This window comes from Cricetulus griseus, unplaced genomic scaffold (assembly GCF_003668045.3).
Source record: "Cricetulus griseus strain 17A/GY unplaced genomic scaffold, alternate assembly CriGri-PICRH-1.0 unplaced_scaffold_2, whole genome shotgun sequence".
NCBI lineage: Eukaryota > Metazoa > Chordata > Mammalia > Rodentia > Cricetidae > Cricetulus > Cricetulus griseus.
Window position 1 is genome coordinate 3707446 of NW_023276919.1, and position 23738 is coordinate 3731183.

The following is a 23738-nucleotide window of genomic DNA, read 5'->3' on the forward strand; positions in this document are numbered from 1 at the left end:
TGATTTTCTCAAAGAACCAATTTTTGTTATATTGATTCCTTGTATTGTTCTCATAGTTTCCATATTATTGATTTCAGCCCTCAATTTGTTTATTTCCTGGTGTCTTTTCCTCCAGTGTGTATTTGCTTCTTTGTTTTCTAAATCTTTCAATTGTGCTGATAAATCTCTACTGTGATTATTCTCCTGTTTCTTCATGTGGGCATTTAGAGCTATGAACTTTCCTCTTAGCACTGCTTTCAGAGTATCCCATAGGTTTGGTTATGTCCTCATTCTCATTGAATTCTAGGAAATCTTTAATTTCTTTTTTTATTTCTTCGTGAACCCATGAATTGTGCAATTGGGTGTTACTTAATTTCCATGAGTTTGTAGGTTTTGTGTTGTTCTTGTTGTTGTTGAATTCTAATTTTAAACCATGGTGGTCTGATAAGAAACAGGGGGTTATTTCAATATTTTTGTACTTGTTGAGGTTTGCTATGTTGCCAAGTATGTGGTCGATTTTAGAGAAGGTTGCATGTGGTGCTAAGGAGAAGGTAAATTGTTTTGTATTTGGGTGGGATGTTCTATAGATATTTGTTAAGTCCAATTGCGCCATAACTTGGATAATTTCTTTTGAATCTTTATTTAGGTTTTGTCTGGTGTTCCTGTCCAGTAGTGAGAGTGGGGTGTTGAAATCACCCACTATAAGTGTGTGCATTTATATGTGTGATTTGAGTTTTAGTCAAGTTTCTTTTACAAACATGGATGCCTTTTATTTGGGGCATAAATGTTCAGAATTAAAATTTCATCCTGATGGATTTCTCCCGTGATGAGAAGGAAATTACCTTCTTCATCTCTTTTGACTGATTTTAGTTTAAAGTTCAATTTTATTGGATATTAGGATTGCTAACCCCCGCTTGTTTTTTGGGTCCATTTTATTGGAATATCTTTCCCCAACATTTAATTCTTAGATACCATCTGTGTTTGAGGTTGAGGTGAGTTTCTTGTATGCAGCAGAAGGAAGGACTGTCTTCATATCCATTCTGCTAATCTGAGTCTTTTTATAGGGGAGTTAAGACCATTAACGTTGATGGATATTAATGACCATTGATTGCTGTTAATTCTTGTTTGTTTTTGATTTGGTAATGGTGGAAAGGTTATGTGTGGGATTCTATCCCTTTATTCTTTTGACTGTTGGTAAGTTGGGATTATCTATTGCCTATGTTTTTCTAGTTGTAGTTAATTTCCCTGAGTTGCAGTTTACCTTCCAGTACATTCTGTAGGTCTGGATTGGTGGATATGTATTGTTTGAATCTGGTTTTATCATGGAATATCTTGCTTTCTCCATTTATAATGATTGAAAGCTTTGCTGGGTATAGTAATCTGGGCTGGCATCCATGGTCTCTTAGTATAGATAGAATATCTATCCGGGACTTCTGGCTTTCAGAGTTTCCAAGGAAAAATTAGGTGTGATTCTGATAGGTTTGCCTTTATATGTTACTTGACCTATTCCCTTTGTGGCTATTAATATTTTCTCTTTGTTTTGTATGCTTGGTGTTTTGATTATTATGTGGCAAGGTGTCTTTCTTTTTTGGTTAAGTCTATTGGGTGTTCTTTAGGCTTGTTGTATTTTCATTGACATGTCTTTCTTTAGGTTGGGAAGTTTTCTTCTATGATTTTGTTGAATATGTTTTCTGTGCTTTTGAGTTGGATTTCTTCACCTTCTTCTATCCCTATTATTCCTAGGTTTGTTATTTTCACAATATCCCAAATTTCATCGATATTTTGTGGTAGGGATTTGTTGGACTTAAGATTTTCTTTGGATGATGAATCTATTTCCACATGTGTGTCTTCAACTCCTGAAATTCTCTTTTCCATGTCTTGTATTCTGTTGGTTATGCTTACATCTGTAGTTCCTAATCCTTTACCCAGCTTTTCTATTTCCAGAATTTCCTCAGATAGTGCTTTCTTTATTGTCTCTATTTCAGATTTTGGTCTTGAACTGTTTTCTTGAGAGATTTGTTGATATCTTGTATTTTTTGCTTTATTTTTTTCTTCAATTTCTTTACGGGATTTTCTCATGTACTCTTTGAGGTCCTCTTTGAGGTTCTCTATGATTTTCCTGAAGATGTTTTTAAGGAAACTTATTCTCTTCTTGTTCATCTGCATCATGATGTTGAGGTCTTAATGGTGTATGGCTCCTAGTCTCCGGTGGTGTCATATTGGGTTTTCTCTCATCCTTTCTTCTGGTGGGTGTAGCAAGTGTTTCTTGTTCTCCTGGTGGGTGTGGGACCAATGTTCCCTTCTGGTAGATGGAAACAGATCCAATACACTGATGTTGGTCCACCTCTCATGGATGATGGTGCCACTGTTTCCTGGGTGTCAGCAGAGTACGGGCCTGCCAGGTCCTCCCTAAATACTTTTTTCTAAACTTAACTTCATCTCCTAAATTGCTGACAGCTGCCGGGGCTTAGGATGTCCCAGACAGTGTCATACATTCTGAAAATCATTGGAGCAACCTGGTAATCCAGAATTTAGCAGTACCCCACTATTCCCAAACACCCCCCCAAGATGATCAATGCCACTTCATCAATAAGTAGCAGTCTTGAGAACTTGACATCCTTATTCCATAAGTTGCAAATATAAGATCCCAAATTTCCATTATCAATGATGTTGTGAATGAAAGGTTATGGTATTGAGTTAACTCCCCATGTCACCTGAAAGGGTGCACTCACTCAGCCAATATTGTGTTCAGTCCAGGGTTCCATGGGTACTAAGTCTGCAGGTAGGGTTGTAGAACCTCTTTAATAGACAGATCCCTACCAAGTTCTGATGGCTTTTTCTCTGTCACCTTCCAATTCCTCTCTGCTATCTGCTATCTGCTATCTGCTATCTGGTATCTTCCTCGGACCCTCTTCATCTCTTCTTCTGTCTCCCCCACTCAATGTCTTCAACAAGGATGAGGTCCACCACCACATTTGCCGAATCACCTGTGGGTTTCATATTTATGCCTTTGGGAGTTTCTCCCCCTCCACTGTTCAGACCATTGTGTCATCACAATTCTTCAGGCATTTTTTGTTCCACAATTGTCGATGAGTTAAGCCTGACTCCATATTCTGAGATGTTGGGTACCGAGCCTCCTTAAGCTACCTCCATTGTAATTACATATTATGTTTAATGGAATCTAGCACTTACTGTTATCGTGGAAAAACCGTTTAATGCCTTTTTGGGGAGGAATGTCAAATACCTTAAGAAGTACATCAATGGAACAAGAAAATGAAAGTAATCATATTTCTTTTTAAAAGGTGAGTTTTCCATTGTTAATTTCTTCCAGGAATGCTTAAATTCCATTACTTAGATTAGATTGAAAAATCATTGGAATTCAGAAACTTGGGTGCATGAGATGATGTCAGCAGCAGATGCGAGTTCATTAGGCAGAGACAACATCGACCTTGAGTATGTTCAGAGCCTGCTCTGCATGTGATATGCATTTTTCCTAGCCTACACTAAGCCTTGGCCTGTCTGTGTTTCAGTCTGTCTCTCATTTCATTTTCTAACTCTCACTATCACACCGTGTCTCTGTCTCTGTCTCTGTCTCGGTGTATCTCTATTTCTCACTTCTGTGTCTCTATGTATATGTCGCTACACACTGGGTGGGAGTGTATAATTCTACCTGCTTTACAATGAATTTGCCAGCTACACTAAGCCAAAGTCTCTTTATCTCTCACACACACATATCTCTATCTCTTTCTCTCTTCTCTCTCTCTCTCTCTCTCTCTCTCTCTCTCTCTCTCTCTCTCTTTCTGTCTCCCTCTCAGTCTGGTCCCCTAAATTTATATCTGCCCCCTGGAGTATACCTGGACCTAAACTTGTCTGGACTGGTCTCACTTAAAGTGAGCTTTGATATATCCGTTTGTATCTCTCTCTCTCTCTCTCTCTCTCTCTCTCTCTCTCTCTGTCTTTCTATCTCTCTCTGTCTTTCTGTCTCTGTTCTAGTAATGAAGAGCATGCCAAAACTCTCTACATTGGCAAAATTAAGGTGCTTTTTGATTGGACGAAATATAACCTTCACATTCCAAAATGAGAATTCTTTCAGCCAAGTAGCTTCTATCATAAAGAGGCACCTGATGTGTCTCCATTTTATGTTTTTGGTAACCCCAAAATATTCCTGTAAGTTCCAGGGAGCTGAATGGGACCCATCCAAGGAGTTCCAAAATTGAGGCTCTCCTGATAATTAGTATTCAGACTCTCCAAGAGTCATTTCCTGCTCATCTGAGATCTCTCAATGGGCGATCCTGCCCATGACACCTGGCAGCATCCACTCACTCAGCCACTACTCTGTTCAGTCCAGGGTTCCATGGGTAATAAATATGCAGGCAGGTTTATAGGACCCCTATAACATACAGATCCCTACAAATCCCTGATGTTTTATTCTCTCTGTCACCTTCCAATTCCAATCTGCTATCTGCTATGTGCTCTCTGGTATCTTCCTCTGACCCTCTTCATCTCGTCTACTGTCTCACTCTCTCACCCTCTCCAACAATGTCTGAAAATCTAAAGTCATGGACATTCTAAGATTTGTGTTCCATTGCTGAGGATTCTGTCTCCATAGTAAGCTTGCCCTTCCACTTAAATCAATGACCAACTCTGGAGCTGTGAACGCCATGGAGGCACTCTCTCTGTGGAAAAAACAATCTCCATACACAGGCTCCATTGAGCTGCACATCACAGAGATCTTTTTTTGGGATTGAGGAAATGATGAAACATCCATCAGATTGGTGTGTTTCCCAAGGATGAGGCCCATCACCACAGTTGCTGAGTCACCTGTGAGTTTCAGATTTATGCCTTTGGGAATTTCGTCCCCTACACTGTTTGGACCCCCGTGTAGTCTCAACTCTTCGGGAATTTTTTGTTCCACAATTGTCGATGAGGTAAGCCTGAATCCACATTCTGAGATGTTGGGTACCCAGCCTCATTCAGCCACATCCAATGGAATTACATCTTATCTTTAAGGGAATCCAGCTGTTACTGTTACTGTGGAAAAACTGTTTAATGCATTTTTGTGGTAGAATGTCATATACCCTAGTAAGTACATCAATGGAATGAGAAAAAGTAAGGTCTTGTGATATGCACTTATCCTAGCCTACATTAAGCCTTGGCCTGTTGTTGTATCTTTCTGTCTCTCATTTCACTCTCTAACTCTATCACTCACTGCCTCTGTTTCTGTCTGTTTTTCTCTGTCTCTCACTGTGTCTCTATTTATATGTGTCTACACCCTTGGTGGGAGTCTATAATTCTAACTGCTTTGTGATATGTTTGCCACTGAGCCAATGTCTCTGTCTCTCTCTCTGTGTCTGGACCTCTGTGTTTGCCTCTGCACCCTGGGTGAATGAAACCTGCAGCTATACTTGTTCTGGACTGGTGTCCACCAAATCTGATTTTTAATCTGTCCATTTATATGACCCTCTCTCTCTCTCTCTCTCTCTCTCTCTCTCTCTCTCTCTCCTCTCCCTCTATCTGTCTTTGTTTGTGTGTGTGTGTGTGTGTGTGTGTGTTTGTCGGTCTGTCTGTCTCTCTCTCCAAGTAATGAAGAGCATGCTAAACCTCTCTACAGTGGCAAAATTAAGGTGCTTTTGTATTGTCTGAAAGATACCTTACCCAATCCAAAATGAGAATGCTATCAGCCAAGTCGCATCTATCATAAAGAGGCAGCTGATGTGTCTCCAATTTATGTTTTTGGTACATAAAAAATATTCCTGTAAATCCCAGGGAGCTAAATGGGACCTATGCAAACAGGTCCAAAGATGCACTCCTGATAAATAGTATTCAGCCTATAATGATCCCAGATTCCTTTCCTCCTCTGGGATCCCACTCTCCGGAATCACTCCCTCATCTGACCACCCATCCCTCTGATATCAGGACGTCAGAAACATTTCTTTTCTAACCTTAACTTCATCTCCTACCCTGCTCACATCTGGCAACTTCAAGGAGGCCAGTGTATGTGCTACATGTCCTGTACAAGGAAGGAGCAACCAGATAATTCAGGATGTTGTAGGATCACAACATTCTCAGGTCCCCCAAAGATGGTTATTGCCCCTACTTCAGCAGGATGAAGTCTTCAGTCCTTGAAATCCTCATTCTCTAAATTGCCAAGTCTTCCACCCCAACATTCCACATTCAGGAAAAGTGGGAATGAAAGGTCCAGGAATCAGGCTGGCATGTCCAAGGTACCTGGCATGATGCAATCACTCAGGCAGTACTCTGTTTAGTGCAGCCATCCATGGTTACTAAGTCTGCAGGCAGGTATAAAGGACCCATTTAAAAGAAAGTTCCAGACGCACTTATGCTCTCTTATTCTCTCTCTCTCTCTCTTTCTCTCTCTCTCTCTCTCTCTCTCTCTCTGTCTGTCTCTCTCTCTCTGTCTCTCTCTCTGTCACTCTCTCTCTCTTAGTTGGTAATTAGCAATCTGGAGCCAAGTGGAAATATAAGGGTATTTAATAGGGAAAGGCCTTACTTACAGAGCAACCTAGCCAGCCTGCGTGGCAGCGTTCTGTACGAAATCCCAAAAGTGAAACCGAAAGAGAGACGCAGTCCCCTTCAAGTCTCCGCTTTATGTCAAACTGACCATGCCCTCGCAAGAGTGGACAGGCACACCTGTAGCCAGCCCCTAAGTAGGCTTGGCTACAGCTTCCCCTACAATTACTATTTTAGTCTAAAAGAGAATTAAAACTTAACAGTGTAAATTATTTAAAATAAACAATCATAAAGGAAAATATAAGAAGATACAACAATCTGCTTATGTCACATCCTAACTATCTATGTTAACTAAACCCTAAAGTCATCTGAGAGAGGTATCCAAGCCTGAACACCTCCTTCCAATCCCAACCATAAACACTAGGAAGCTATCCCTAATTAGGTATATACACTATCCTAAGTGACAACAATGGGGGTAGGGGGCATATCATCCTCCAAGTTACTACCTGCTGAAATGGAATTATGACAGCCTTGTGGGGTCCTGTAGGAAGAAAATGTTAGTATATTGAAAGTTTTGAATGGATGGTAGCCAGTCCATGCTAGATCGGATTCTCTTGATAGAACATCTTGCTTAAAATCCTCAACTTGATTGAAGTCAGTACCCGAACCTCTGGCCGGAGTGTCAGTTGAAATGGAGCAAGTTGGATCCAGTGCAGTTGAGGAGGTGTGGCCCATTTTCTTTCCAGGGTGTCCAGGGATTGCTGACAGGCACGTCTTCATTGACTGTGTGGGACTCAAATATAAACAGTTAGCAGAGAAATGTTTGCTTGTCTAGGTACACATGCTGGGGAATGCAACCATGAAAGCATAACAATTATGAGAGGGTGTACACCTTGAGAGAACGATCCAACAAAAGACAAAGACAGTCCCCAAATTCTTCTTTTATTCTGTATTACATCAATTGGCTTCTTGATACAATACAGAAACACTAAAGTTTAGTAAAATAACGTGCTTGGATTTTAGAGGAGGAAAGCCAAATCCACCTCTAAATCCAGCATTGGTTTAATTGAACAGGGACTAGGAAATGAAGAGAATATGAGTTCTCTGAGAGACAGCTGTAAAGTTTACCATATGGTACATTCCTTTTATTTGATGGTTATAGCTACCTTTTCTTCTTAAGCATCTACACATGTAGTGTTCTTTGCCTTCTGGAGATAAGTTTTCCTATGAAGATAAAAGCAAAACACTTCCCTTTCCTTTGGGGGGTTTCTATTTAGTTAATGAGATATACCTTAGTAGAATACCTGTCATTTGTCCTCGTCGAGAGGTTTTTCCTTTTCCACTCGAATCTTGATCAACTTTGATGTATCCAAAGTTTTTCTTCTCCTGTGGAAACCAATGCAAAACCCCAACCCCAATGTAACACATGTCCTGGTTTCCATTCAGAAGTTAGTACATCTTTGAAGTATACCAGCTGATTCAGTTCAGCAGTTTTCTCTGTAGTCCAGTGTCTTTCTGCAGCTGTTTGTCCTTTTTCACTGGCACTAAGAAAGTTTAGTGTTAATAAAGTATTATGGAACCTATGTTTGGGGAGGTTTAATCTTCCAAGCTTGTTTGTTGAGCATTTCCTTTAGTGTTCTATTAGATCTCTTAACCACTGCTTGGTCTGTAGGATTGTGTGATACACCAGTAACGTGCTTTATGTTATAATATTTGAAAAATTGTTCCAATTTTGTAGAGACATATGCTGGAGCATTGTCAGTTTTTATTTTTGCAGGTATAACCGAAAGAGAGACGCAGTCCCCTTCAAGTCTCTGCTTTACGTCAAACTGACTACGCCCTTGCAAGCATGGTCAGGCACACCTGTAGCCAGCCCCTAAGTAGGCTCATGGACTTTCAAAGTTTGGTGTTCCATTGCTCAGTGTTCAGTTTTCATTTCAGACTTTCCACTTCCATGTTAACAAAAGATCAACACTTTTGCTGTGAAAGCCAGAGAGGGTCTCTCTCTGTAACCTCTTTCCATGCCCATGCTTGGGTTTGCGGGAAACCACAGAGATCATTTTCTCCAAATGCCCTAAAAGTGAAACACCCCTTCAAATTTCTGTGTATCCCATGGATGACATCCAATACCACATTCGCTGAATCATTTGTGTTTTCAGAATTATGCCATAGGCAGGTTCTTCCCTCCTCTTTTAGGAATTATGTCTCGACATGAATGTTCACGCACTTTGTTCTGCACTTGTCCAAGAGGTCAAGTTGTCTCTGAGTTCTAAGAGTGAGATTACCTAGCCTTCTTCAGCCTCACCCGTGGGAAATGCATTTTTATATTTAAGGGATAATTCTGGTAACTGTTACCATAGAAAAACAGTTCATTGACTTTATGGAGGAAAGTCATATTACCCAGGTTTTGAATTAATGGACTAAGAAAATGAAAAGACACACATTACTGAATGAAATTTGAGTTTTGTATGGTAGCTTCTTCCAGGAAGGTTTAAATTTCATATCTTAGATTAGATTGAAGGATCATTGGACTGAAGGTACTTGGGTGAATCAAATGATCTCAGCAGTAGGACAGAATTCATTAGGCAGAGACAGCATCATCCTTGAGTATGAGAGGACCCACCCGTGGACCAGCTATTCACATATCTCAGGCTGTACTAAGCCATGTTTTGTCTGTGTGTCTCTCTGTTTGTCTGAATTTTCATGTCTAATTCTCTATCACTCACTGTCACTGTCTCTCTGTGTATGTCCCTTCACCCTGGTGGGTCGCTATAACTATTTGAATTTCAATGGACCTGCCTGGTAACTAAGCCTCTCTCTCTCTCTCTCTCTGTCTTTCTCTCTCTTCCAGTCTCTCACTGTCTCTCTGGCCTTCTGTCTCTACAACCTGGATGAATGCCAACAGCTCTGGACTTGCTCAGGACTGATCTCTACCAAATCTGATCTTTGGTCTATTTTCTGTATGTATCTCCCTTGACTTGTGTATTTCTGTCTCTCTGTCAGAGTACTGAAGAGCATGCTAAACCACTCTAAAATAGCAAAATTAAGGTTCTTTTTTATTGTCTTATAGATACCATTTTTTCAAACATGTGAATGCTATTAGAAAAGTTGCTTTTATCAAAAAGTGGCAGCTGATATGTCTCCAATTTATGTTTTGGGCAAAATCAAAGTTTTCCTGTAAGTTTCAGTGAGCTGAATGGGACCCATGAAAACACGTTCAAAGATTCACTTAAGATAAATAGTATTCTCTCCATCAATGATCCCAGATTCCTCTCCTCCTGGTCTGGTACCTTATCCTGAGAAAACCCTCCCTCATCTGACCATGCAATACTTTGTCACCTTGACTTAAGAAATATTTTGATCTCTAAACTTAACCCCATCTCCTACACTGTTGACATCTGCTGAGGCTTAGGATGCCCAAGACAGTGCAACACATTCTGGAAATCCATTGAGCAACCAGGTCCTCCAGTACCTGGAAGTACCCCACTATTCTCAGGGCCCCCAAAGTTGGTCAATGACCTTTCAGCAAAAAGAAGCCGTCTTGAGAACTTGATATCGTTATTCCCAAAGTTGCCACCAAATTTCCATAATAAATGCAGGTCCTGGCATCTGGAGACCTGCCCATGACACGTGGAAGGGTGCACTCACTCAGCTAGTACTCTGTACAGTCCTGGGTTCTGTGGGTAATAAGGCTGCAGGCAGGGTTATAGGACCCTTTAAAAGACAAATCCATACCCACAACTGATCTATTATTCTCTGTCACCTTACAACTCATCTCTTCTATCTTCTCTCTGTTATCTTTCTCTGAAGCCCTTCATCTCTTCTCCAATCTCCCTCACTCACCCTCTTGAAACCTGTCAGCAAAACTAAAGTTCATGAACATTCTAAGATTCCTGTTCCATTGCTCAAGGTTCTGACTCCATAGCGAGCTTTCCACTTACAAATAAACAAATAACCAACTCTGGTGTTGGGAAAGCAATGGAGGCTCTCTCTCTGTGAACTCTCTCCATACACAGGCTTGGTTGATTGGGAAATCCCAGAGATATATTTGTGGGACTGACCAAACAGTGAAACACCCCATGAGGTCAGTGTGTTCCCCAGAAAGAGATCCAACACCACATTGCTGAATCACCCGTGGGTTTCAGATTTAGGAGTTTGGGAATTTCTTCCCTCAACTGTAGGACACCTGCATCATATCAACTAATCAGGCATTATTTTGTTCCACAATTGTCGATGAGTAAAGGCTGACTCTGTCTTCTGAAATGTTGGCCTCCGAGGCTCCTTCAGCCACCTCCATTGTAATTACATCTTATGTTTAATAGAATCTAGCTGCTACTGTTATTGTGGAAAAACTGTTCAATGCGAATTTGTGGAGCAATATCAAATACCCCAAGAAGTATATCACTGGACTAAGAGAACAAAAGGTATCACATTTTACATTACTGGAAATAAAGGTTTAAATTCCATTTCTTAGATTCGATTGAAAGAGTGTGTGACTGCATCTACTTGACACAGGACTGAGTTCATTAGGCAGAGACAGCTTCCTCTACAAGTATGTTGGTAGACAGCCTCTGGTTGTATAAAGCACTTAACCTAGCCTACATTAAGCCTTGGACTATTTGTGTGTCTGTCTGTCATTTCATTGTCTAACTCTCTCTCTAGCACTCACTCAGTCTCTGTCTCTGTGTATCTCTGTCTCTCACTGTCTATGTCTCTCTGTATATGTCTCTACACCCTGGGTGGGAGTCTATAATTCTAACTGCTTTGCAATGTGTTTGTCTGCTACACTAATCCAAAGTCTCTGTCTCTCACTCTGTCTAGTCCTGTTTTTGCCTCTGCAACCTGGGTGAATCCCTGAAGGTATACTTGTCCTGGACTGGTCTCCACCTAAACTGACCTTTTATCTATCCGTTTGTATGTATCCCTTTGCTCTCTCTCTCTCTCTCTCTCTCTCTCTCTCTCTCTCTCTCTGTGTGTGTGTGTGTGTGTGTGTGTGTGTGTGTCTATCTGTCTCTCTGTCGAGTACTGAAGTGCATGCTAAACCTCTCTACAATGACAAAATTAGGGTGCTTTCTTATTGTCCAAAAGATACCCTTCCTATTCAAAAATGAGAATGCTTTCAGCCAAGTCGCTTCTATCATAAAGAGGCAGCTGATTGGTCTCCAATTTATGTTTTTGGTAAACCAAAAATATCCCTGTAGGTTCCAGGGAGCTGAATGGGAACCATGTAAACAGGTCCAAAGATGCACTCCAGACAAATAGTAATCATCCTCTCTATGATCCTATATTCCTTTTTTCATCATCTGGGATGTCTCTTTCAGGAATCACTACATCAACTCTCCATTCATTGCTCTGATGCAGGACTTCAGAAACAATTTTTTTTCTAAAGTTTACTTCATCTCCTACACTGCTGACATCTGTTGAGTTCTAGGTGATCCGACTGTGTGCGACCTGGCCTGTCCAAGGAAGGAAAAACAGATACTCCAGGAAGTGGTAGTACCACAACATTCTCAGGTCCCTAATTATGGTCAATGTCCTACTTCAGCAGGTTGCAATCTACAGAACTCAATATTCTGTTCAGTCCAGTTTTCAGGGTTACTAAGTCTTCAGGCAGCATTAAATGACCCCGTTAAAACACAGATTCCCAACCCACTTATGCTCTCCTATTCTCTCTCTCTCTCTCTCTCTCTCTCTCTCTCTCTCTCTCTCTATCTATCTATTTCCTCTCTCTCTCATTCTCTGTCTTTCCTTCTGTCTCTCTCTCTCTCCTTCACTCTTTCCATTTCCTATGTTCTATCTGCTCTTTGCTATTTTTCTGACCCTCTTTGTCTATTCTCCTGTCTCCCCAACAAACCCTCACCCATGCTGTCTGAAATCCTTGGTTCATGGAATTTCTAAGGTAGCTGTTCCTTGCTCAGTGTTCAGTTTCCATGTCCTACTTTGCCTTTGATGTAAACAAAAGACCAACACTATTGCTGAGAAACCCAGGGAGGTTCTATATCTGTGACCTCTCTCCCTGCTCATGCTTCGATCCTGGGAATCTGTAGAGATCATTTTCTCGGAATGACTAAACGGTGAGAAACCACTTCAAGTGGGTGTGTTTCCCAAGAATGAGGTTCACCAAGACATTCGCTGAATCATTTGTTTTCAGCTTTATGTCTTTGGCAGGATCTTCCTTCAAATTTTTGGTATTCTGTGTCGACTTGAATGTTCAGGCATGTAGTTCTGGCCTTGCCCATAAGTTCAAGCTGATTCTGAGTTCTGAGATCGGGAGTACCAAGCCTTCTTCGTCCTGGCCCATGGGAAATACATCTTATGATTAAGGCATCTTTCCAGGTGCTGTTACTTTGGATAAACTGTTTAAATGCTTTTAAGGAGGAAAGTCATATTCCCCAGGTTGTGCATTAATGGACGATGAAAATGAAAAGACACATTATTGAACGAAATTTGAGTTTTGCATGGTAGCTTCTTCCAAGAATGTATAAATTCCATATCTTAGATTAGATTGGACTATAAGTATTTGGGTGCATCAAATGATGTCAGAATCAAGACAGAGTTCATGAGGCAGTGACAGCATCATTCTTGAGTATGAGACCTTGGACCTGGCATTCAAATATCGCAGCCTACACTAAGCCATGGTTTGTCTGTGTGTCTCTCTGTCTGTATGTCTGAATTTTCATGTCTAATTCTCTATCACTCACTGTCACTGTCTCTCTGTGCATGTACCTAAACCCTGGTGGGTGACAATCTATAACTCTATCTGAACTGTAATGGAACTGCCAGCTAACTGAGCCCTCACCTCTCTCTGTCTCTCTCTCTGTCAGACTCTCTCTTTCTATCTCTCCCTCTCTCTCTCTCAATCTCTCACTATCTCTCTGGCCTTCTGTATTTGCCTCTGCAACCTGGATGAATACCAGAAGCTCTGAAATTGCTCAGGAATGTTCTCTATCAAATATGATTCTTTTGTTTGTGTGTCTGTATGTCTCTCGCTTGCTGTATGTGTTCCTCTCTCACTTTCAGAGTATTAAGTGCATGTTAAATCACCCTAAAATGGCAAAATTAAGGTGCTTTTTATTGTCTATAGATACGCTTCTTTTTCAAATATGTGAATGCTTTCAGTCAAGTTGCTTGTATCAAAAAAGGCAGATGAAATGTATTCAGTTTATGTTTTCGGCAAACCCAAAGTTTTCTTGTATGTTCCCGTGACCTGAATGGGACACATGCAATAAGGTCCATAGATTCACTCAAGATAAATAGTATTCAGCCTCTCAATGTTCCCAGATTCCTCTCCGCCTCATATGGTACATTTCCCTGGAAAACCCTCCCTCATTTGACCATGCAACCCTCTCTCACCTGGACTTAAGAAATATTTTGTTCTCTAAACTTAACTTCATCTCATACACTGCTGATATCTGCTGAGGCTTAGGATGCCCAAGACAGAACCACACATTCTGGAAATCCGTGGAGCAACCAGGAACTCTACTATGTGGTAGAACCCCAGTATTCCTAGGGTCCCCAAAGTTGGTCACTGCCCTTTCATCAAAAAGAAGCTGTCTTGAGAATTCGAAATTGTTATTCCCAATGTTGCCAAGTCTAGGACTGGAATGAAGGTCCTGGCATCTGGCTACCTACCCACGACACCTGGAACGGTGCACTCACTCAGCTGCTACTCTTTTCAATCTTGGATTCCATGGGTCACTGTAGGCAGAGTTATAGGACCCTTTAAAAGACAGATCCCTTCCCACACCTGATCTATTATTCTCTCTGTCACCTTTCAATTCCTCTCTGCTCTGTTCTCTCTGGTATCTTCCTCTGACCCACTTCATTTCTCCTCTGTCTCCCCCCTCACCCGCTCAAACCATGTCAGAAAATCTAAAGTTCATGGACATTCTATGAGTCGTGTTCCATTGCTCAGGGTTCCAATTCCATAGCGAGCTTTGCCCTTTCTCGTAAACAAATGACCAACTCTGGAGTTGTAAAAGCCATGGAGGCTCTCTCTCTCTCTGTGAACTCTCTCCATACCCAGGCTTGGTTGAGTGGGGCATCACAGCGATCTTCTGGGACTGACCAAATGGTGAAACACTCCAAGAGGTCAGTGTTTTCCCCAAAGGAAAGGTCCACCACCACATTGCCTGAATCACCTATGGGTTTCAGAATTATGCCTTTGGGAGATTCTTTCCTCCACTGTTCAGACCCCGGTGTCGTCTCAATGGTTCGAGCATTTTTTGTCTGTCTCTTGGGAACCACTCCATCATTTGACCACTCACCTCACTGATACCAGGAATTCAGAAACAATTTATTTCTTAAACTTAACCTCATCTCCTACATTGCTGACATCTGGCAAGGTCTAGGAGGCCCAAATCCTACCTTGCCTGTCCAAGGATGGAACAAACAGATATATTCCAGGATGTGGTAGTACCACAAAATTCTCAGGTCCACAATGATGGTCAAAGTCCTACTTCAGCAGGATGCAGCCTTTATAACTCTATATCCTTATTACCTAAATTTCCATTTCTAACACCCCAATATTCATTATTTATGGAAAAGAGAATGAAATGTGCAGGCATCAGGCTGGCCTGTCCAATGCACCTGGCATGATGCACTCACTCAGGCAGTAGTACTCTGTTCACTCCATGCTTCCATGATTAATATGTCTGCAAGCTGGTTTATAGGACCGCTTTAAAAGACAGATCCCAAACCATTTATGCTCTCTTATTCTCTCTCTCTCTCTCTCTCTCTCTCTCTCTCTCTCTCTCTCTCTCTCTCTCTCTCCTGTCCATCTCAACTTCCACTTCCTCTTTGCTCCCTGCTCTTTGCTCTTTGGGACAGTCACCCAAGTTCCTCTGTAACGTTGGGGCATCCATCTTTAGCCCATAGGTCACAGTGTGTCTGGTATACTTCTCCATTTTTACAGGAACCCTTTAGTACTGTCTTGTTTTGTAAGTTCAGCAGTCACTTTCTTGTGGATCCTGTATGTCTACTTTATACATCAACAAACAGTCCAGGCAAGAGCAGTATCTTGCTCAAATGGCTAACCTTGCCATGTTGAAAGCAAACTCCATAACAAGTTTCTTCGATGCCCATCCTCCTTTCTGACATAATTGGTGTGCCAGGAGCAGTTGGGTCTCACTGCCAAGAAAAACCCTAAAGCACTTAAATGTCATATTTCTGTGGGCCTTTGAAAGGTTTGAAGAATACCTATCTATCTTAAATACATCTCTATAGATCTAGAAAACCTAACTAACCTAATTATAAGTTCTGATTACTATAGGTAAAAGATCTGTATAAACATAATGCCTAAATAAGAGGAGACATATACATATCATAAAATTGACTTTAAAGTTGTATCAATAAATGAAAATCTATACCAATGTAAAGTATTCATTCCTATATCCTATTCCTTTTATTCCTTTAAAAAGAAATTGACTATGCTCATTGTTATTTATAACCAACCCCATTTAAATGAAAACAAAAATTTATAAATAACATTTGGGAATTTTGGTGTCTTTCTTTCTAAACAGCTTCCTGTTGAATGGGGACGATGTTGATATACCATTGGAACCATGATAAAATATAGAAATCTGACCAAGTCCTTGTTTTTGTAGTCTGCAAAGCTGTATCATCTCAGCTTTAGGGGGTCTTCCTTGATCACACCATATTAGTCTGGAAGGAATCCAAAGCTTTTAATTTTGTCCAGCTGCCCGGGTTCTGCCGCTGTTTGACTAGTCTCTGGGAGGCAGGGAGGCAGCTTATAGTGCTGAGAGCTCAGCATCCTAACGCTAGAACCCTCACAGCCTGTACACCATCTTGTGAGTTCCAGACTCCAAACCCCAAGAACGCTGGGAAGGTGAAAGCATATGGAAGCTGCTCTGATGCCTTTCAGTGGCCCAACACGACAGGCTATGGTGGCAGGTTTTCCTATTTCATTGTGAGACTTGGGGCATGGGGTCATCCCAATTCTGACATCATTCTGTTATGGTAAATCTTTCTGAGAAAGTCACCTGAGCCCCACTGCCATTTCTTGCCACTCGCATGAGTTAGGGCCCAAATGAATATACAAAGTATTATATTAGATACAATGCTGCTTGTTGTGGCCTGGTATGTCTCAGCTTTAATCCACAACAGCTGATTTGTACCCAAGTAAGGGTGGGTGGACCTGGAAACTCCTAGCAACCCAGCACTGATAAAAACCAAACACATGCATCTTGTCATCTTCAGAGAGCTCTCAGTTCCATGTTGTAGACCTAGAGTCATTTCTTTATTAGCCATCTTTTCTGCTCTTTCTTTTCTGTCCTGTCATGACCACGAGGGAACCATCTCTCTTTGTTCTCTCTGCTCTGGTCGCTTGCCCCTAACTCCTAACCTTCAGTCCTCACAAGTTACTCACATACCTCTGCTCTCCCTGCCCAGGTGAGGGCCTATTCAGATCCTTAGGTGCATAGAGATGCAAATTAGGAATCATATTACCCTGAAGCCAGGCAAACAATAGTTCCCCTACTGGCATTAACAATACAATAGTGGGCTGGAGCTTTCCAGTGCTCCATGTTTTCTGAAGCTGGAGGCTGGGCCACAGAATATTTCATAACAGAATTATTTGGTCCCCCACAATACCTCTCTCTTAAATTAATAAAAAGAAACCTGTGCTTCAGCAACAGGACAGATGACTGTGCCTGTTTTAGGAGGAAACCTTCAACCTACCATGGGTGTCTGTCATGGAATCACGCATTCCGTCATGCATGTTCTGTCTTGGGATTCCCTGAAGGCAAGGAAAACCATACACGTCTCTGGCTTGAAAGAGTCTTTGTAAAACAAATAAGGTTAGTAGGGGATTGGCGATTGTCTAGCTCCAAAATCCTCATGGCTGCATACATTCTCCTGCGGGATGGAGACATATGAAGGTTAAAATGGCCTTTTAAAATGTGTGTGGCAATGACTCTAGTGCCTCTGATATGGACCTTATTAAAGTTTGCTCTGTAAAACATACTTCTATCCTAGGGCTTGTAAATTACACGTTACATTCCTGTTAGAATGAACTCTGACTTCTAGTTTCTAATAACATTTGCATTAACAAATACAGCAAGATCACAGATAATAACAATTCTATCATGAACATACATGGGGTGAGTTACAATACAATCAAAAGACAATAAGATATTCTCACAATCTGTGGGTTGTGAACAATTTCACAATTCTAAACCTTTTTTCTTTATTCCCTGCCTGTGACTCAATGCCCATTGAATCTTTCTATTTCTTGCTCCAAGTCAGAAGTTCTAACATCAGGTTTGTAATATCAGTCTTTGAATGTTAACTAAAAAGTCTTTTGTCCATGTCTTCTTTTAAGCATTGTGAAGGAGCTTCTGCCACTCTGGTTTATGCCACTATCTGACTGCCCTAAATGGGTCTTTTTTCCCAATGGGAAAACTGGAAAAACAGTTTTGTGTGTCTGTTTATGGCAAGAAAGCACACTGTATTTTATCAAGCTCTTAGTCTGCTCCTGGATGTGCACTCACAAATTCAGAGAGGTGAATGTTGTCCGGCTGTAGGGAAACTGGAAATCAGGAAAGCATCTCGAAACTGGAACTGGGTGTGTCTCCCTTCTTCCTCCAGCTGTGGGTCAGATGTCCTCAAGGTTCAGGAAATAATGTCCAGTGTTTCACTCCAGCTGTTTCAGATGGTCTCCTGTGGGCCCAGGTTCCGTTTTTCTCTTTTCCACGCATCTAACCAACCTTGCGTTAGCCAGCGTGCCTCGTTCTCCTCCTACGCGAAAACACAGACATGCCCTCAACATCCAAATAATTACGGGGCCTGGTCCCCTCTATTCATCTCTCCATTTGACTAGAGCAAAATTTGCTCAAGTTCCTCCATGCCAGAAACTGTCTGCATCAGAGTGCTCACTGGCATCCATATTTCAAATGTTTAAGATTAACAGCGCATCCTTTAACGTACCATGTTGAGACTGGGGGCCCAGCTCTCCCGTTTTTATATTAGAAGCTGTGTTTTTAGGGTACTATGGGCCTGCTCTCTTATTCCTTGTCCTTGGGGTTATGCAAGGAATTCTTGTTTTTTGATCAATTTTCCATTAAGCACAAAATAAGGTGGAAAGCTTTGCTAGTATATCCAGACCCATTATCTGTTTTTATAAGTTTTGACACTCCCATGTAAGCCAAACATCTTAAACAGTAACTTATAACATGTCTGGTGGCTTTTCCTGTTTGTGGAGTGGCCATTAAGAAACCTAAGTACGTGTCAATTTCCATGTGCACATTTTCAACTTGCCAAACTCTGTGATGTGAGTCACATCCATTCTCCATAAATGATTGGCAAGCAGGCCTTGAGGATTCTCCCTTAAATAAGCCATAGCCATATTGAGGACATATTCCACATTGTTTGATGATTTGACCAGCAGTCTCTCTGGTTAAGCCAAATTTCTTCCTTAGACTTTTGCTACTATGATGAAGAAAATTACAAGCCTGTCAAGGATTTTCTATTTAAGGCAAATCAACTGATTTTGTTAATCAGTTAATTCATTCCATTTGCTAGTAATCAGGGAAAGGCCTATCTAATAGGTTCCCGGTGTCACCCCAAAACACGATAATTCTCTCATGTAAATAACATTTTGAATTTGCTCAAATAACATTCTGACTTGACTATTACTAGACCCTGTGCATTGGACTGTCTCTATTAACTTAAAAGCCTTAAAGTTATAGTGACTGTCAGTATACAAATTAAATGCATTATTTACCAGGATCTGCAAGACCACTGCAACACTTTTCAGTTTGAGTATTTGAGCTGAAGCCAGAGCTGTCTGCTCTATATATTCCTTTCTATTTCTAAGCTATGCAAGTGAGTATCCCAATAGAACCATTGGTAAAAACTAACATAGCATATTTTTACAGGACTGTTTTTCAATTTTGGAAATACAAAAGGATGCATTATTGTAAATTTTAACGGTCCATGAGCTAGATACTGATAACCACCCATGACTCATTTTTCTGAAATAACGAATTAAACTGTTGATTAGCATAGGGGACTTGTATCATACTTGGTTCTCTCCTAAAATACTCTCTAGAATCTATATAACACTTCTGTACCATGTGGGCTGATGCTTTAAAATAAGGGTTTAATATATAGGCTGGGGTGAGACAGGTAGGCACAACCATAGTAATGTTTCCTTCTGCCATAGAAAGAAGTTGGACTATGCTTTCTGGGGAACATATAAGCTTCCCATGGTTTTGTATAGTCAATATATCTGATGATGCTGAATTGCCTCCTCTAATTATAGAACTTGTCTACCTTCTTAGTTAGCTGTCTGGGTACATCTGGATCAATATCTCCTTATAGAATCTTACTTAAAGGATTTAAATCATCATTAGATGTTCCTAAAAGGGTACTTAAACATTGAATATTCTATAACAACTTTTAAAAAACCATTTAAATATTTTAAACTATCTTTTCCAATTGCTATCTATTAAGCCTTAATTTTTTTAGAATACAACATATATCCCAAACAATTTTTAAGATTTATTTAAAGTTTCTGTGTAGCCTTTTCTAATCTTACCTGCAAAGCTGAAAATCTGATAAGACCTCATTTGCATCTTAGCTGAACTGGCTTAATTAGCATTTGCAAAGACACATTCAAGCTGTGAATCTAACAGGATGGCTCTCTCCTGAGACTTTCATAAACACTTTTTAAAATCATGTATCAACTTTTATTTTCTAGATTTTCCTTTTTTCAACCATAAAAATTTAGTAAGACCTGTATCCTCTCATCTGCCAAATATTACTGAATCATCCATAGATCCCTCTTGTTTCTAAGCTAATGCTTTAGGCTTTTGCTAACTTTTTAATTGACTATCTCCTAGGGCTCAAATCATTAATTTTTCCTGTTAAGACATTGACTGACTGACTGGATGCTATTTTTGACTATATTAAAGTGATTTTGATATTTTTTAAACAATATCTGAGGCAATGTAAATATCTCTCTAATCATTTTCAAGGCAATTTAGGCATTTCCATTCATCTGCATCCATAAATTCACAATCACATCATGCATCCAGGTTTGGCCACACTGTTCAATCATAATTTGCATATATCTCACATTTCTCCTTTTGCCTAGGTTATGATCAGTTTGTTGAAAAGAAAAATCCCTAATTGAAACTCTAACATAGTAGCTATAGTCAATCTTTGTAAGTTAACACAAGGAGGCAGGCTGTCTGCCGCCATGTCAGCAATTTTGTCTAGCCTGCCGCAGACACCAGCATGAGGTGGCACCAAGCCGCTGGCTGAGGGCCGGCAGACTAAGGCCGCTGCCATGGCTGGCCTTGGCCTTAGCTGGACTATGCCCTATGGGCTGAAAAATCTGTGGCTGTATTTTGGGCACAAGCCTGATCCCCTATTTTCTTTTTTGTTGGGACTCTGTCTGACTTGGTGCCCTTCCTGATCATGTCCAAAGCAACCTCTAGAAGGCTCTGTGCATTTCTTCCTCCCTATGCCTTGCTTTCTCTGTAGGAATAACGCATTATTAACTGAAGTTCCTGTAAGGCAGCCACCATTGCTAATCCCTGAGTGTAAGCTAGTTCCATATCTGAAAAAATCTGAATGAACTCGCCTATATCAGTCCTCTTCCTATGCGGCCTTAGCTCGGTCTGGCATGCAGTTCCAGCATTCTCATAAGCTAGCTGTTTTACAATCAAAGTTTTAATACCATGTCTCTAACTTTTTTGTATAATGTCCATACAGACCAAGAAACAATTCTGAACTAACTCCCTAGTTCCTTGCCTGCTCTCTATATCAAATATCCTCCTCCTGCTTTCAATTTCCTAGGGGTGAGGCTTCTACAGAAATATTCCCTATCAGCCTCTGGGTAAAAATTGCTTTTGGTCCATATTGCATATAAGCCATTTTTAGTTCCTAGAGCTGTTTGAGTGGTATTGGCACATGTATCCTTCTATGTTCTCCTGATCCTCTTTCTCTCTCTGATCCAAGGAAAGCTATAACTTTTTTTGTCTCCTGTAAGCAATTTTGCTATAATTTCCAATTCTCTAAACTCTTGCTTAATTTTACCATTGAGTATTAGCCCTTGCTGCATTTCCAGTTTAAAATGAAGGAAGGAGGTAAAGGCTCCCTCCATCTCTCTCTCCCTGCTGATCCCAATCATTGGTCCTGTATATTCTTTACCATCCAGGTGCCCATTAGTAGGAGTTTAGTTTTCTGTACTCTATTACATTCCTAGATATCTCCCTAGATATCTCTCCTTGCGTGTATGCAAGGCCACACATATGTCTTCCCAAGACCCTGCACAACTCGAAATGCTGCATCATGGCAGTGGCTTTTGCAAGCAGGGAGGATCCTTTTAAACCTTTTAAACTCTAAAATCTCCTTACTTGCTTTCACATTGTTTGAGCTCTCCGAGCTATTAAACTATACCCAAGTAAATAAATATACAATCATCTGACTAACAATTACCTGCCTGATTTCTCTAACTATATACATTTTTACTTTCAAGGATAACTTACTTCTCTTTACCATCTGCCTAATATTCCTGTTTCATATTTGCAATTACCTGCATTTTTCTTTTCGGAGTTTAACACATTACATTTAACTACTTTATCACCTGACTGACATTTCAGTCTCACATCTACTGTGTGCATTTTCTCTTACTTTAAGGGTTAAATAACCCACTTTACCTATTTTCGTCAGCTGCTGGCTGACATTTTCTAATTTGCCCATCTTCTATTACTTTAAGTGTTAAATAACCTGCTTTACCTTTCTTGTCAGCTGTATAATTTGTGCACATTTCTGCTTTAAGCGTTAAATAACCCAATTCATCTTTTTTCGTCAGCTGCTGGATGATGTCTTCCTATTTTATATTACATATATCTATTTCCTATTTCTACAATTATATACAGGATTTTTCCTGACTTAACGCTATTCACTCACCACATTCGGCCACTTCTTTCTTCTTTATCTTGCGCCTGCTTCTTCTCCAACCGGTTCTACCTTTATGACTATGTCTTGGAATTGTCCAAGACTCTGCCTTATCTGTTTCTTCTTGGTGTCCATGGCTTCTTCCCCCAGTCTGAGGCCCCGCGTTCAGGCACCATTTTGTGGTGGCCTGGCATGTCTCAGCTTTAACCCACGACAACGATGAGTTTCTACCTAAGTGGGGGTATGTGGACTTGGAAACTCCAAGCAACCCAGTGGCGAGTAAAACCAACCACAGGCATCTTGTCATCTTCAGAGAGCTCTCAGTTTCTTGTTGTAGAACTAGATTCAATTCTTGTTAGCCATCTTTTCTGGTGATTCTTAACCATACTGCCATGACCAAGAGGGGACCATATCTTTGGTTCTCTGCTCTCCTCTGGACACTCATCCACTAACTCCTAACCTCCTGTCCTTTCAAGTTACTCACACACCTCTGGTCCCTCTGCCCTGGTGAGGGCCTATTAAGACATGTAGGCACATAGAGATGCAAATTAGGAGGCATATTATCCTGAGGCCATGGGAAATAATAGTAGCCCTACTGGCATTAACAATACAATGGTGCGCGTTCTGGTGCTCCATGTTTACAGGAGCAAGAGGCTGGGCCCCAAAATATTCCATAAAAGAATTATTCGGTCCCTCACATACCAGCAGCTCTGGACTTGCTCAGGACTATTATCTACCAAATCTGTTCTTCTTGTATCTCTGTCTGTATGTGTCTCCCTTGCTGTGTGCATTTCTCTCTCTGTGTTAGAGTATAGAAGAGCATGCTAAACCACTCTTAAATGGCAAAATTAAGGTGTTTTTTATTGTCCTATAGGTACCCTTCTTTTTTAAACATGTGAGTGCTTTCAGCCAAGTTGCTTGTATCAAAAGAAGGCAGGTGATGTGACTCCAATTTATGTTTTTGGCACACCCAATATTTTCCTGTAAGTTCCAGTGACCTAAATAGCACCCATGCAAAGAGTTCCAAAGATTCATTGCAGATAAATAGTATTCATTCCCACAATGATCCCAGATTCCTCTCCTGCTCCTCTGGTACCTTTTCTTGGGACAAACCTCCATCATTTGTCCATGCAACCCTCTGTCACCAACAGTTGAGAAATATATTGTTTTTTAAACTTACCCTCATCTTCTACACTGCTGACATCTGTAGAGCATTAGGATGCCAAAGACAGTGCCACACATTGTGGAAATACGTTAAGCAACCAGTTATTCCCGGATGTGTTATTGCCCCAATATTCTCGGGTCCTCCAAAGTTGATCAATGCCATTTCATAAAAAAGAAGCAGTCTTGAGGACTCGGCA